This window comes from Rutilus rutilus, assembly GCF_951802725.1.
Source record: "Rutilus rutilus genome assembly, chromosome: 9".
In the NCBI taxonomy this organism is placed as follows: Eukaryota; Metazoa; Chordata; class Actinopteri; order Cypriniformes; family Leuciscidae; genus Rutilus; species Rutilus rutilus.
Genome location: NC_140223.1, coordinates 13,297,137 through 13,312,865, shown reverse-complemented (window position 1 = coordinate 13,312,865; position 15,729 = coordinate 13,297,137). Strand labels below are relative to the sequence as shown.

The 15,729-nt window shown below is 36.6% G+C and overlaps 1 long non-coding RNA gene across 1 annotated transcript; it reads left to right on the top strand.

The window, feature by feature from the left end:
- Positions 1 to 1,142: 1,142 nt before the first annotated feature.
- LOC311297223 lies at positions 1,143 to 7,069 on the top strand. The gene is made up of 6 exons (XR_014628776.1): positions 1,143 to 1,213; positions 2,906 to 2,960; positions 4,316 to 4,354; positions 6,411 to 6,485; positions 6,574 to 6,605; positions 6,879 to 7,069. It is a non-coding gene; the product is annotated as an uncharacterized lncRNA (long non-coding RNA).
- Positions 7,070 to 15,729: the final 8,660 nt, after the last annotated feature.

Genomic DNA, 15,729 nt, shown 5'->3' with positions numbered 1-15,729 from the left:
TTCTTTATGTAGAACACAAAAGGAGACATTTTGCAGAATGCTCATGCAGCGCTTTTCCATTCAAGAAAGTTTTAACATGAATACTGGCATATGCATAAACACATGGCCCTTCGAAATGTACTCCATTTGATGAACACAAGCGTCAACACGTGCACTAGAGAGTTTCATTCTTGTTGTGCTGACATTTCAAAGCTAAGGTGAATGTAAAGGTGATCATTTTGTAATTTGAAATCACATGACCGTAATAACAGAATATTGATTATTGGGTGAACTATCTCTTTAATATCACTCATATTTATAAACACTGTTCAATGGGACCAAAATGTCGGCGTCTAAAGAGACCAACCTTTGCATTTGTGTGCGTCTGCGTACGTGAGCGTGTTGTTCCACACATCACTTGCTGTGGTAAACACGTGCGAGTTATAAAAAAATGTAGGCTAAGTTCATAAACAGAGATGCGTTTCACAGAATATTAATCACATGTAGCTGTTCAAGAACACAGTCTAACGCTACAGATGCTTCGCTATTAGAGAGGAATGTTCAACATATTCGTCTCATATCTGTGCAGCTACTGTGTATGGCCGCTCTTTGTGCTCCGAAATAAATAAAGTCTTTGTCTGACACAGCCATCAGTGTGTAGATTCTTTTTCTCTCTTTCCGAACAGAGACGCCAAGCATCAGTCAATATCTCCTTTTCTTCTCGCTCCTTTAAAAAAGGTCATCCATCACCTGCCAGAAAAAGCAGCTCTGATCAATATGTCTGGTAAAATTTTATTTAAGACCATTTGGACTGCGTTATCCATCAGAGCGATCTATTTGACACCGTTGTAGCGTCTTGTCCCGTGTAGTCGTCCAAAAAAAGGACTTGAAGTCAATTATTGACAGCTCAGAAAACTCTCTACAGTATGTCACATCAAAGTTAAGACACAATTTGGCCACGATCACTCCCAGTGTTTTACGCTGCTGTAATTGGACTTCCCTTGGGCGATGATTCCAAAGGTTGGGCTCAATGGTGTTTTATCATAGGTTGAAGGCCAGTGTTTATGGGCTAATAAATGTGTTTCAAAGACTGGTGAGGCGGCCAGATTTACAAACGCTTGCTCTGGGAGGGAGGGAGGGAGGGAGGGGTAGAGGGATGAAATACACCTGGACTAAAGACACACTTTCACATTAGACAAGACCTCAGAAGGAAGAGGAGCTTTCCACAGTACAGGTGAGCTGAGATGGCAATGACTCCTGTACTTATGTTATGGTTACTTTGCAGAATGTTATACATCAGAATTTCTAAAATGGTAGAATTTGAAATGAACACGTTTTCATTGGTTTATTGTTCATGACGAGACAACCGAGGACATGTTTAGGTCGCGTGTTCATGCGCTTGTCCTGTTGAAATTACTTCTATACAGGGCCTAAAACTTATTTCAAATATGAGCTTATATTCCTCGCAAATTCTTTTCAAATGGTTTCCTGACCAGACTAAACTCAGTCAAAATGTACTTTTATGAAGCTTCATCTATCTGCTTTTTATTATTAGCCTTTTTTTTAAGCCGCCTGAACACACGTTTCTATATTTGGACTCAAAAGTACTGTACATGTTATGAGAAATACAGAAAAACAAATCCAAAAGGATAAATATGATCAATAAGTTATAACAACATATGTTTTTACATTGCTTTAACTCATTAAAATAAGTTAACTTTTATATAACTTATACTAGATTAATTTTGTTTTACAATTTAAGTTGAAATGACTTAAACATCCAAGTTGATTGTACTTCTCTTTCTTTTTTTTTCAGTGCATGATTTTACTTTGTGAAAATGTAATTTTGGTGTCAGTAAACCATTCAAAAGTATAATACTATAAAAATAAATACTTAAAAAATAGTATAAAACTAGGGAAAAAAGTAATTTTATTAAGTGAATTCAATCATTGTTGAGGTCAATTTGATGGAGTAACGTTTTAAACAATATATTAAACAAATCCAAACTGATAGGAGTTAGCATTATCTTATTGTTTAAAAATGTATTGAATTTATTGCAATTCTTATTTTTTGGGGTCAGTATGAGCCATGCAATAGACAAATACAATTAAATAATATATATTTGTTTTTCGTGTTTTTTTGGGGTCAATTTAAACCAAGAACATGTAACAAAAAAATAAATAAAACAAAAAATTCGCATGGACGTGAGTTTACATGATTTCAGCATAGTGAGAATTTATGCCATTTATTAATAATTCTGGGGTCAACTTACAGGAACATAATTGAAAGATACAGTAAAACAGTTAGCATGTAAAAAATCCCTGCATCAATTCCAATTAAGAACTCTTACTTATCAAGTTGACATTTTGAGTAGAACATTAGGCTATAGTGTCCATTTTACAAAGTTTTACATGTTACTAGTCAATAATTAATTGCGGGTGGTGTGATGCAGCTTAGATCAAGAAATGTTGCTGGTTCGAATAATAAACTAGCACCATGTGCCCCTGAGCAAAGCATTACAGAAAAAGTTAACATCATACACATGAAGTGTTTGTTTGTCTGACAAGATCTGCATGCAGAATTGAAAAGCAAACTGCCCTGACTGAGTCACTTTCTCTTCAAAGCAGCATGTGTTAATCATTACAGTCAGAGATATGGATTGGAAAGAAACACTGAGAATCAATATGAGTGCTATCTTAAGAAAGCCTTAAGGAGCTGAATTGAGAGAAATGCCCGAGGGGTCTGCAAATAGCCCTTTTCTTTTTGGCCATGGAGTTATGGCTCTTTGGATATGAGGGGTCAATGTATTGGGTTAAAGATTTTAACTGGAATCTGTAGTACTTCTGATGCACAAAGGAAATCTTTAGTCTTTAAATAAGGACTGTTGGGTTATTTATAATGCTTCATTATAATTTACATCGCCAGTTTTGTCATTCCGGACCGTGACCCACAGAAAGAGCAGCCATGTCCTCTGGAGCAGGTGAGTCTCGGTTTTTTTCCGAATATTCTGCTCTCCTACTCTCCGGTTAATGAGAGCTGGAGAGAGAATTTTGTCCATAAAAGTGTGAGATTGTCTCTGTTATTCTCAGAGGTGCTGTGTTAATAAAACAGAACAAACATTTTAAAACAAACACAGTATTATGGGTTTATGGTATCATGGTACTAAACTAATGCTTCATTGTATTTGTGGCCAAAATGATATGGCTGATTTTATAAATCTGTGAGTGTTTCTACATCTGTGAGCACTTTTAACTCGGTGGACAAAAAGCACATCTCAGATGATGTATTTGTGTTGTAAAAATGAATGTGTAATATTTTTCTTTTGCCTTGCTATATAGGCTAATTTAATTTTATATATTCTAAATTCACTCAATTAAACATTTCCACACTTTTTGCAGTTTGAAATTTTTTTTTTTTTTTTTAAGTGGTTTTTATATTGAATAAATACCACTTAAAATACACACACACACACATCACTAAAAAAATGTAACAGGGTTTTGTTAAAATGACAACACAACAGATGGACTGTCAAATTGTTGCTTTTTGCAATGAAATTTAAATGGTTTAAGTTTTTTTTTATGTGTTTTTATGATAGATTTTCATAGAGTCTGGACCTGAGACGAGGATAAACAATAAATTAGATGTAAAAGATATTTTAAAATATATAGCTGAAATAAATAATGCATGCTAAAACGTTTCCATGACGGTTTTTGCAGGGACCTAAAAATTATTTTAATAAAAATCAATCATTAAAAAAACACCCAGAATCTTATCAAAATACATAACTTTTTACATAACCGAAAAATTATTGTACAACCACCAAATAGGTGGCGATATGCACTAAGTATGTAAATAGCCATTAATTAAACAAAAGAAAAAGAAAGCAGTATGGCGCACTTTTTAGAGTCCGTTTTCATTGGTGACTCGTCAATTCGTCGCTCTGTTGAGAATGTCTGGTGTGTTAACCATGAACATACTCTGAGTTGGCTGAACATAGCCTACTCCCAGATGCGTTTTTGGAAGGTTTGGGTAAATCAACCAATAGTTCATTGTATGTTTGATGGTAAGATATCCTTGCTTTCTGGAATACCCTCCAGTGATCGACTGGTGAAATAGTTCGCTTCTGATAAGTGTGGACACATTCGTTGGACTGAGTGATCTGATTTTATCGGATGTTAACAAGGTGCAGAGCCACTGAGACTATAAACGCCTCATTCATTTATTCAAATAGCTTTAATGTAGAGGATATCTTCACTTATTTCCTTCATTGCAGGGAACATCACATTTTAATTGTATTTTATTCTATTTAATTCTGTCTCTCTCTCTGTTCCCCAGCCCAGCCTACAGTAGACCCTGATGCAGACTTTTTCTATGGTGAGTCTGAACAATCTTCCTCTTGAATAATTCATTGTGTTTTATGTGAACAATAAAATTCTAATTAATATCGGAATATTCTTATTAGGCCTACTGTCAATCTGGATAAATGCCCATTCACACCAAGAACAATAACGATCACTAACAATATAGTTTCAATAATCGTTTGATGCAATGGAAAATATAGTGTAGTCCACATCTATAACAAAAACCTGGTTGGAATCACTTTCTGAATGATTGTTTTCCAGCTGATATAAAAACATTGACAGTCAATCAGAATTATATTTATTAGGATATAAATGAGTTCATGCCCTAATCTTTGATCAAAATAACTTACCCTCTTGCAGCGACATCATCTCCTCTCTTTGATGATGTGTTTACTGGCGCGAGGCTGGGACAACCTGTCAATCATGCAAACTACAACCATTGACCGTTAGCAAAGACCCGCCCCCTTTAGTTACTGTTGATATGTCCGACAAGCCGCTCTCACACCAACACCATGTTCTCACACAGTGAAAAATACATCGCGGAGGAAAGAGAACACTGACAACGCGCTGACAGACAGGAGGACAGAGCAGGTTACTTTTGATATGAAACAAAGTCTCAACTTTCAAATTTGATCTTTTTTTTTTTAAAGAAATTTAAATAAATACCGTTTTGTGGCTCTTTAACGTGTCTGACAGCTCGCTGTAGCTAGAGCCTCAGAAGTTATCATCTCTTCCTTCTAGTTAATTTATAGCCTCAAATGAACATGAATGAATGTAAGAAGGAATGTTGTTTTAACCATGAAAGACGTCAGTACACACCGTTTTTTGAGTTCAAATCCACCGACGTTAATCTACAAACTCTCCTGACTGCTTTGTCGGACAAAAATGGTGGATTCGGCGGATAGCGGATTATGATTGGCCAGATCGCCTATCAATCAAACTCCCTGCGAAGGGTCAATATTCCATGGACAAAATCAAGTTCCGCCCTACATTTTTTTTCTTGTGCTGCGTTCCAGTACAAAATTGTCATGCCCTTCACTCACTAACTTCCCTCCGTCTCGTTCACTCGGATGTACGTCATTGCTTGCGTTGCACGAGTGCCCACTACTGGCGGAAATTGCGGCGGGCTGAACTAAAACATCCTAAGCCCTTGATCACTTGGAATCAGCAATGGAGTTTATTTATTATTTACATTTTTTTCCCCTTTAAGAATTTGTTTAATGCAGCATCCAAATGTATATAGGCGTGTTAGGGTTGTTTTAAATGTAAAAATATATAATTAATATATCATAGAGTTGTTTGTTGTGGTGGTGATTAGACGAGATATGTGGTGACGTCACAGTCGTACCTGAAGTGTAGGCTACAGTAGGCTACATATGAAGTAGACTCGCTCCCTCGGTCAAAATCGAGGGAACGAGGGTCTGTCCATATAAACTTCCCTCATCCACTTCACGAAGTGGAACGCACTGCTTAGGGAAGTTTGTGCGTGTCTAAAAGTGGACTGGAACGCAGCCTTGTTCGACAAGTCATTTCACTCCCATACGTCCCCACAACTTCCGTTTCAGAACACTTGCAGTAGTTAGCCTACGTTATCTCCTTTGTGTGAACTGGAAGTAAAATAATGACAAATGTTTTTGAAACTAAAGAGCTTTATAAATGGACCAAAAATTGCCTGTCGAATATTATAGGTTGTAATATTTTTAAACAGAATGAATATTTTGGACGTAAAATCTGAAAGGTGAATATGGATTATTGAATTTTTAATAATGAAAATGTGTGTGGAATGTTTTGAATTGAAATATTCGCAGTTTAAATATACAACCATGTTGAATTTCAGCCCATAAAAATGCAATGCATTACGCAAGCACGGTAAATGTAATTTTTTTCAAGTAGGCCTAACTTAGTGCAATTCAAAAAGCTTTTTTTGTTTCAGAAACATTTGTCATTATTTTACTCCCATAGTAGGCTACTGCCCTTAAGACCCGTTAGCATATTTCTGTATCAGCATTATGCGTCATGTATTCCTTAATCAGAATGTATTCAGAAGCTGTTCTTGCTCTGATTCACAGACTATGAGAGTCTGCGGATTGGAGGCCTGGTGTTTGCAGCGGTCATTGTGGTGCTGTCTATCCTCCTCCTGACAGGTAGGTGTTTAGCGTGTGTGTGTTTGTGTCGTATGATGAGTCATGTCAAATCACTCATGTAATGTGTAATGAATGTCTGTTCCTGTAGGTAACCGCATCAAACGGTGTGGCAAGCGTAAAGTAAGTGCACTTAACTTATTAATGTGTTTCTGGTGACATCTAGTGGTCAGAGTATAGTACAGATATTGTCATTTCAACCGAGGGAAGATTGGTGCTAGTTGACACTTTCAGTGAATATATCTTAAAATATATTAATATATAGTTCATTGCTCCAGAGTCTGCAATTAGATTGTCAACATGTTACTGTAACATTGAAATAAACAATATATTTCTATATTTCATGCTTGACTTTCATGAGCTGACAGTCTTTAAATGTATTTGTGTGTCTGTCAGGCGAAGCATGGAGATGAAGAAATTTAAGATGGCTCGTGTCTGTACTGGATGGTTTTGGGATGTGAACAGCCTGTGAAAGTCATATTATTACACTTTTTTTCGTTATTTAATTGATTTGCTTCATTAAAAACATTGATTTGGAAAAACAGATAATGATGTTACATACCAAATAAAGGATAGTTTTAAAGTTTTATTGAGAAAGCATTTAATTATTAGTGAAATTGTGTATAATTCATGCAACTTTTATTGATTTACCTTATTAATACTTGAAATAAGAACATATGATAATATAAAATGTTACACACTAGAGGGCAGTAAATGTCAGCTTTTGGGATACAACCTGCAAGTCAAATTCAGGTGTTGCACATTAAAACTTGTGTTGAGTGTTTTATGTCGAATCATACTTGATGCAATGAGTACTTTGTTTTCATTTTAAAATTAGCATTAAATTGCTTCTCAGGTCTGAATGTGAGGCTAATACAATATAACAAATAAAGAAGAAAATGTTAGCATATTTCCATGTGTATTGTACTTCATAAACAAATGCATAAATGCATGTGATTATATAAAATAATAGCAGTAAAATGAATTATTGTTGATATATTGTAACTAACGTGGCTATTTCCTTAACAACATCCTAGCATTTTAATACTTAATCTTCTTTAAAAACATCATTTAAATTCTGTAAAACTGCTACGTTTCCATTTAAATTTATAATGTTTCGCTTCAGTGGAGTTCCAGGAAACATCCTGAGGTTTGTTTAGCCTGAGCAAGCACAGATTTATGCAGATCTGTGCGTATTCACTAATCCTGAACGATCATTTCTCAAGATTAAAACCTGCATCCTGTGCAAAGATCAGAGATAAACTGGCTAAATTCTGCTTCGCTCAGGTTCCCGTCGACTACTTCCATAGGGGAGAGAGGGCTGTGATGGGTCAGCTAGGCTGTCCTCAAATATTGACAATATGACAAATGTAAAAAGTGTCAAGCATTAAATATATCTGATGATTAGAAAGCATCTATAACAACATACATACAAAGTGACACAGACTACTAAAAAATAAATAAATCAACAGCAGCAGCATTATTTTTTAAATGCAAATAAATGCTAATAGTAAATGCTAAAATAATAATTAAAAGCAACTATTATTATTATTATTACACACTATTATACTACTATTATTATAAGTGGCCAAAAGTGATGTCCGACATATTTACCCTTTATTAAAATATTATTAAAAATGTGTTAAAGATTTTGAAACCATATTGCATAATTGTATAGGATTCAAATGTTTAATTTGTGATAACGCAATGAAACATGCCAGATTGTGCTGACATAATTTTTGGCCAGCCTGTCATGCAAAGAAATTATGAACACATGCAAAAACAAGAGAGAACCAATGAAATATTAATAACTGATTATGTTGTGGTCAATTTTCCTCTGAGACTTTTGTTGCATTTTATTTAAAAAAAATGTTTTATTTGCATTGTAAAATAAAACCTGGAGCTAGTTTGCCTTTTTTCCAAATAATTTTGTCAGAAAAATTCCTCAACCAAGTTAAGTGTTTTGTTTTTCCCTCTTATTTAAAATATATATATATATATATATATAAAAAATATATATTAAAAAAAAAAATATATATATATATATATATATATATATACAGTACCAGTCAAAAGTTTGGAAACACTACTATTTTTAATGCTTTTGAAAGAAGTCTCTTATGCTCATCAAGCCTGCAGTTAAAAAAAAAAAAACAGTAATATTATGAAATATTATTACAATTTAAAATAATGGTTCTCTTTTTTAATATACTTTAAAATGTAATTTATTTTTGTGATGCAAAGCTGAATTTTCATCGGCAAGTACTCCAGTCTTTGGTGTCTTATGATCCTTCAGAAATCATTGTAATATGATGATTTGATACTCAGTTATTATCAATGATGGAAAACAGTTGTGCTGTTTAATATATTTTTTTGGAATACTTTTTTCAGGATTCATTGATGAGTAAAACGTTAACAGCATTTATTCATAAAAACAGCATTTATTCAAAATAAAAACATTTCTAACAATATAAATCGTTACCATCACCTTTTATCAATTTAACGCATTCTTGTTGAATTAAAGTACTAATTTCTTAAAAAAAAATAGTTATTGTTCCCAAACTTTTGAACGGTAGTGTATATTGTTACAAAAGATTTCTATTCTAAATAAATACAGTTCTTTTTAACTTTTTATTCATCAAATAATCCTGAAAAAAGTATCTCAGGTTATAAAAAAATATTAAGCAGCACAACTGTTTCCAACATTGATCATAAATCAGCATATTAGAATGATTTCTGAAGGATCATAAGACACCAAAGACTGGAGTACTTGCTGATGAAAATTCAGCTTTGCATCACAAAAATAAATTACATTTTAAAGTATATTAAAAAAGAGAACCATTATTTTAAATTGTAATAATATTTCATAATATTACTGTTTTTTTTATTTTTTTAACTGCAGGCTTGATGAGCATAAGAGACTTCTTTCAAAAGCATTAAAAATAGTAGTGTTTCCAAACTTTTGACTGGTACTGTATATATATATATAATATTTTCTTCATAATTTGATGGTTTCATTTCATTGAGGGTCATTAAAAACAAACATCCCCTCTATACATTTTGTATATATCCGGTCTCCACAAATAAATAACAAAACAATTAATAATAAATAAAAAAAAGCAAAACTTATAATAGCAATAACTTTGTTAAAAACTTAATATGCTAAATAAATTAATAACAAAACAATCAGCAGATGTGAGGTTGTGGAACATTTCATCATGATCCATGTGCATTTCATAGCATGCAAGTTCTAGAAAAAAAACCCTACATGAATTTCCTTGAAAGCGATGGCTGCTTTCTAAAAAAGAAAAACTACGAACCCTTTGATTCTTCAAAGAAATCTACATCTGTTTCCCTGAATTCGCTTGCAAAGTTCCCTAATAAATTCACCAGCTAACAGGTTTGAATAGTCTGGATCACTTTTCTCTTTCACTGAACTGTCATAGTCAGAAGTGTTTTTTCCTAAACCCTAATGCGCTGTTGTGGTTGTGGGCGACTCTAAATGACATTAGCTCATATTTACAAAAAAAAAAAAAAAAAAAACCTTTATCTAAAAGGCATGAAACTTGCTGCCTTTTCTCACACTTCTTATATCTACACAGAAAAGAGAAATGTTATCTTTGTTTGTATGTTAGCGTGACACAAAAGGTCACACTCAGGATGTTTGGTAGACCCTGCATAGGAAATGAATGTGGAGGTGATAAACCAACACTTTTTTCAGAACACAAATACACAGAAATGAAGTGGCAACACTATAACACATCCACAATGCGGAACACTCAAGCTCATAATTGCAAAAAGTATATACTTAAGTACAAAAACAATATTCGAAACTTTGAAAAGTAGTTATTTTTATTGTTATAATGATTTTACATAATGTTGCTATTTTATTATGAATTAAAAAAAAAAGTGTTTAGTTAGTGATAGTGATATTGCATATGTTTTAAACAAAATTACATTATTACAAAATCACATGTTACTGTCTGGGGTCTGGGCAGAACCCAAACATCCTAAATGAACAGCGAATAATCAAAGATTTGTTGTTTTTTCCTTAATTCAGTGTCTAAACAATATCAGTTCATAGTGGTGTAAAGTATTTGAGTAAATGTAACTAGTACTTAAGGATCTTTTTTGCTACTTTTACTGAGTATCAAAGATATTAGCAACTTTTTCTCTCTACTTGACTACATTTCTGAATAAGTATGCATACTCTACTCCGATACATTTGTAACTCGTTACATTTTGCATGACACCTAATTTTTTCTGCAGCCGTTTATTTTCTGCAACAGAAGAAGTGGTATCGCCATCTACAGCCCATTGAAGGTACTGTATCTTGTGTGTTTTGTCCAAACTTGTCAACAAGGCTACTTTACACGAATGTGAGTGTATTAGCGTGTAGTTGCCGAATCGCAGATGTTTCATATGAGATGAGGACGAAACCATGCACATCCAGTGCAAGTAGGCATTGACTATTTCATTTTACTTAACATTATTTTATTTACCGTTGATATATTGAAGAGACATTTTTGATGGATATTGGTTTACTTCTGCCCTTTTTGAGCACTTGAGCTTAACTGAGACTTGAGTGTTTGTAGAAATTTAAGAGGTGTTTAGTTTTATTTCTATTTTAGAAAATAAACATGTGATTGCTCTCTTCACAAATCAACTGATTCTTGTTTTTTTCACTGGCATGGATCTTAGGTGTAGAAGACTACTGCATATTTGAGCCTACATTCAGTATGAGTAAAACAATATTTAAAGTGTTAGTTCACCCGAAAAACCCGCTGGAAATTCTGTCTTTAATTACTCACAATTACTTTCGTTCATCTTCGGAACACAAATTAAGATCTTTTTGAAGAAATCTGAGAGATTTCTGTCCCTCCATTGAGAGCAACACAACACACTTAGATACTTCATGAAGTTCATAAAGAGATCGTAAAACTAATTCATATGAATTGAGTGGTTTAGTCTAAATTTTCTGAAGAGACCTGATTGCTTTATATGATGAACAGATTGAATTTAGGCTTTTATTCACATTTAAACATTCATCAACTCATACATAAGTTACGATAAACGGAAGCTCAAGCATGTTTGCTTGATGTGTGAGAACCAATAAGGTTAATTCTCAGAAATATTTGAGCTTCAGCAAGAACCAATGAGGTTCATTCTCATGTTACGCAGCACGTTTGAGCTTCAGCAAGAACCAATGAGGTTCATTCTCGTGTTACGCAGCACGTTTGAGCTTCAGCAAGAACCAATGAGGTTCATTCTCGTGTTACGCAGCACGTTTGAGCTTCAGCAAGAACCAATGAGGTTCATTCTCATGTTACGCAGCACGTTTGAGCTTCAGCAAGAACCAATGAGGTTCATTCTCGTGTTACGCAGCACGTTTGAGCTTCAGCAAGAACCAATGAGGTTCATTCTCGTGTTACGCAGCACGTTTGAGCTTCAGCAAGAACCAATGAGGTTCATTCTCGTGTTACGCAGCACGTTTGAGCTTCAGCAAGAACCAATGAGGTTCATTCTCATGTTACGCAGCACGTTTGAGCTTCAGCAAGAACCAATGAGGTTCATTCTCGTGTTACGCAGCACGTTTGAGCTTCAGCAAGAACCAATGTGGTTCATTCTCGTGTTACGCAGCACGTTTGAGCTTCAGCAAGAACCAATGTGGTTCATTCTTGTGTAACGCAGCACGTTTGAGCTTCAGCAAGAACCAATGAGGTTCATTCTCGTGTTACGCAGCACGTTTGAGCTTCAGCAAGAACCAATGAGGTTAATTCTCGTGTTACGCAGCACGTTTGAGCTTCAGCAAGAACCAATGTGGTTCATTCTTGTGTAACGCAGCACGTTTGAGCTTCAGCAAGAACCAATGAGGTTAATTCTCGTGTTACGCAGCACGTTTGAGCTTCAGCAAGAACCAATGAGGTTAATTCTCGTGTTACGCAGCACGTTTGAGCTTCAGCAAGAACCAATGAGGTTAATTCTCGTGTTACGCAGCACGTTTGAGCTTCAGCAAGAACCAATGTGGTTCATTCTTGTGTAACGCAGCACGTTTGAGCTTCAGCAAGAACCAATGAGGTTCATTCTCATGTTACGCAGCACGTTTGAGCTTCAGCAAGAACCAATGAGGTTCAGTCTCGTGTTACGCAGCACGTTTGAGCTTCTAAAGAACCAATGAGGGTAATTCTTGTGTTACACAGCACGTTTGAGCTTCAGCAAGAACCAATGAGGTTAATTCTCGTGTTACGCAGCACGTTTGAGCTTCAGCAAGAACCAATGAGGTTAATTCTCGTGTTACGCAGCACGTTTGAGCTTCAGCAAGAACCAATGTGGTTCATTCTTGTGTTACACAGCACGTTTGAGCTTCAGCAAGAACCAATGAGGTTAATTCTCGTGTTACGCAGCACGTTTGAGCTTCAGCAAGAACCAATGAGGTTAATTCTCGTGTTACGCAGCACGTTTGAGCTTCAGCAAGAACCAATGTGGTTCATTCTTGTGTTACGCAGCACGTTTGAGTTTCAGCAAGAACCAATGAGGTTAATTCTCGTGTTACGCAGCACGTTTGAGCTTCAGCAAGAACCAATGAGGTTAATTCTCGTGTTACGCAGCACGTTTGAGCTTCAGCAAGAACCAATGAGGTTAATTCTCGTGTTACGCAGCACGTTTGAGCTTCAGCAAGAACCAATGAGGTTAATTCTCGTGTTACGCAGCACGTTTGAGCTTCAGCAAGAACCAATGAGGTTCATTCTCGTGTTACGCAGCACGTTTGAGCTTCAGCAAGAACCAATGAGGTTAATTCTCGTGTTACGCAGCACGTTTGAGCTTCAGCAAGAACCAATGAGGTTAATTATCGTGTTACGCAGCACGTTTGAGCTTCAGCAAGAACCAATGTGGTTCATTCTTGTGTAACGCAGCACGTTTGAGCTTCAGCAAGAACCAATGAGGTTCATTCTCGTGTTACGCAGCACGTTTGAGCTTCAGCAAGAACCAATGAGGTTAATTCTCGTGTTACACAGCACGTTTGAGCTTCAGCAAGAACCAATGAGGTTCAGTCTCGTGTTACGCAGCACGTTTGAGCTTCTAAAGAACCAATGAGGGTAATTCTTGTGTTACGCAGCACGTTTGAGCTTCAGCAAGAACCAATGAGGTTAATTCTCGTGTTACGCAGCACGTTTGAGCTTCAGCAAGAACCAATGAGGTTAATTCTCATGTTACGCAGCACGTTTGAGCTTCAGCAAGAACCAATGTGGTTCATTCTTGTGTAACGCAGCACGTTTGAGCTTCAGCAAGAACCAATGTGGTTCATTCTTGTGTTACGCAGCACGTTTGAGCTTCAGCAAGAACCAATGAGGTTCATTCTCGTGTTACGCAGCACGTTTGAGCTTCAGCAAGAACCAATGAGGTTAATTCTCGTGTTACGCAGCACGTTTGAGCTTCAGCAAGAACCAATGTGGTTCATTCTTGTGTAACGCAGCACGTTTGAGCTTCAGCAAGAACCAATGTGGTTCATTCTTGTGTAACGCAGCACGTTTGAGCTTCAGCAAGAACCAATGTGGTTCATTCTTGTGTAACGCAGCACGTTTGAGCTTCAGCAAGAACCAATGTGGTTCATTCTTGTGTAACGCAGCACGTTTGAGCTTCAGCAAGAACCAATGTGGTTCATTCTTGTGTTACGCAGCACGTTTGAGCTTCAGCAAGAACCAATGAGGTTCATTCTCGTGTTACGCAGCACGTTTGAGCTTCAGCAAGAACCAATGAGGTTAATTCTCGTGTTACGCAGCACGTTTGAGCTTCAGCAAGAACCAATGTGGTTCATTCTTGTGTAACGCAGCACGTTTGAGCTTCAGCAAGAACCAATGAGGTTAATTCTCGTGTTACGCAGCACGTTTGAGCTTCAGCAAGAACCAATGAGGTTAATTCTCGTGTTACGCAGCACGTTTGAGCTTCAGCAAGAACCAATGAGGTTAATTCTCGTGTTACACAGCACGTTTGAGCTTCAGCAAGAACCAATGAGGTTCAGTCTCGTGTTACGCAGCACGTTTGAGCTTCTAAAGAACCAATGAGGGTAATTCTTGTGTTACACAGCACGTTTGAGCTTCAGCAAGAACCAATGAGGTTAATTCTCGTGTTACGCAGCACGTTTGAGCTTCAGCAAGAACCAATGAGGTTAATTCTCATGTTACGCAGCACGTTTGAGCTTCAGCAAGAACCAATGTGGTTCATTCTTGTGTAACGCAGCACGTTTGAGCTTCAGCAAGAACCAATGAGGTTCATTCTCGTGTTACGCAGCACGTTTGAGCTTCAGCAAGAACCAATGTGGTTCATTCTTGTGTTACGCAGCACGTTTGAGCTTCAGCAAGAACCAATGAGGTTCATTCTTGTGTTACGCAGCACGTTTGAGCTTCAGCAAGAACCAATGAGGTTAATTCTCATGTTACGCAGCACGTTTGAGCTTCAGCAAGAACCAATGTGGTTCATTCTTGTGTTACGCAGCACGTTTGAGCTTCAGCAAGAACCAATGAGGTTCATTCTCGTGTTACGCAGCACGTTTGAGCTTCAGCAAGAACCAATGAGGTTAATTCTCGTGTTACGCAGCACGTTTGAGCTTCAGCAAGAACCAATGTGGTTCATTCTTGTGTAACGCAGCACGTTTGAGCTTCAGCAAGAACCAATGTGGTTCATTCTTGTGTAACGCAGCACGTTTGAGCTTCAGCAAGAACCAATGTGGTTCATTCTTGTGTAACGCAGCACATTTGAGCTTCAGCAAGAACCAATGTGGTTCATTCTTGTGTTACGCAGCACGTTTGAGCTTCAGCAAGAACCAATGAGGTTCATTCTCGTGTTACGCAGCACGTTTGAGCTTCAGCAAGAACCAATGAGGTTAATTCTCGTGTTACGCAGCACGTTTGAGCTTCAGCAAGAACCAATGTGGTTCATTCTTGTGTAACGCAGCACGTTTGAGCTTCAGCAAGAACCAATGAGGTTAATTCTCGTGTTACGCAGCACGTTTGAGCTTCAGCAAGAACCAATGAGGTTAATTCTCGTGTTACGCAGCACGTTTGAGCTTCAGCAAGAACCAATGAGGTTAATTCTCGTGTTACACAGCACGTTTGAGCTTCAGCAAGAACCAATGAGGTTAATTCTCGTGTTACGCAGCACGTTTGAGCTTCAGCAAGAACCAATGAGGTTAATTCTCGTGTTACGCAGCACGTTTGAGCTTCAGCAAGAACCAATGTGGTTCATTCTT